The sequence below is a fragment of the Chrysoperla carnea genome, assembly GCF_905475395.1.
Source record: "Chrysoperla carnea chromosome X unlocalized genomic scaffold, inChrCarn1.1 SUPER_X_unloc_88, whole genome shotgun sequence".
Lineage (NCBI taxonomy): Eukaryota > Metazoa > Arthropoda > Insecta > Neuroptera > Chrysopidae > Chrysoperla > Chrysoperla carnea.
Window position 1 is genome coordinate 12,501 of NW_025408220.1, and position 981 is coordinate 13,481.

Consider the following 981-nt stretch of genomic DNA (forward strand, 5'->3'; position numbering starts at 1 on the left):
TTGAGACAAGCATATGACTACTGGCAGGATCAACCAGGGAACTATTTGTATTTATAATATTAAATATATAATAATATACATGATATTTTTGTTTTCTTATTATAAGAAAAAAAATTTTCATACAATAATTATTAATATATAATAATATTATTACAATTTCATTTTAAATATCAGATGGTCTCACCCATTACTGATATAAATTTTTTTTTTTTTATATCTCTATTGTTTTAAAATTAATAGAAAAAACATATGAGATATATATATTATTATTAATTTTTTTTTTTTTCAAATATATATTTTATTATGTCATTTATATAATTTTTTTGCTTTTACAAAAAGAAATATATAACATGTTATTCATAATAAATATTATTGAATAAAAAAAAAAAATAATAATTATGATTTTTGTCAGACCATCACCAAATGGGTCTTAAAATATTTCAAACATTTTCTCATACTCGTCGCTAGATTGAAAGCGTCATTTATTTTTTAATTTTATTTAAAAAGTTAATTTTAAATAAAAAAACGTTATAATAACACTTAATATTCTCGCTTGGTATGAGGTGAGTCAATGTAATATTATTTATAAAAATAATTTTTATATAAATATTGTGTGCTCATATGGGAGTGTAAAGTTTAAAACTTATAACCCATGAACTTGCTTTGACAAAAAAATTTATATGTTATTCTATTTATAATCAATAATTTAATAAAAAAAAAATTTTTTTTAAATATTGATATAAAAAGATATACATATAGAGGTTTTTTTACAAAATTCTCATTAATTTTTTTACAAAAATAATAATACAATATTTAATATCAAAATAATCCAAACTGATTACCATCCAGACTATTATCAATATATATAAGATTGTATTATTATTCATTTCAATACATATTTATTAAAACTGAGATAAAATTTCATATATTAATAAATATGCATGTGTAAAAAAAAAATTTTTTATATAATAATTGAAAATG

The 981-nt window shown here is 17.1% G+C and overlaps 1 non-coding gene across 1 annotated transcript in view; it reads right to left on the reverse strand.

Moving 5' to 3' along the window:
• Positions 1-40, reverse strand: part of LOC123304747 — a 2,156-nt gene extending 2,116 nt beyond the window's left edge. Inside the window, exon 1 of the ribosomal RNA XR_006536735.1 lies at positions 1-40. This exon is cut by the window's left edge and continues 2,116 nt beyond it. This is a non-coding gene — a ribosomal RNA (small subunit ribosomal RNA).
• Positions 41-981: the final 941 nt, after the last annotated feature.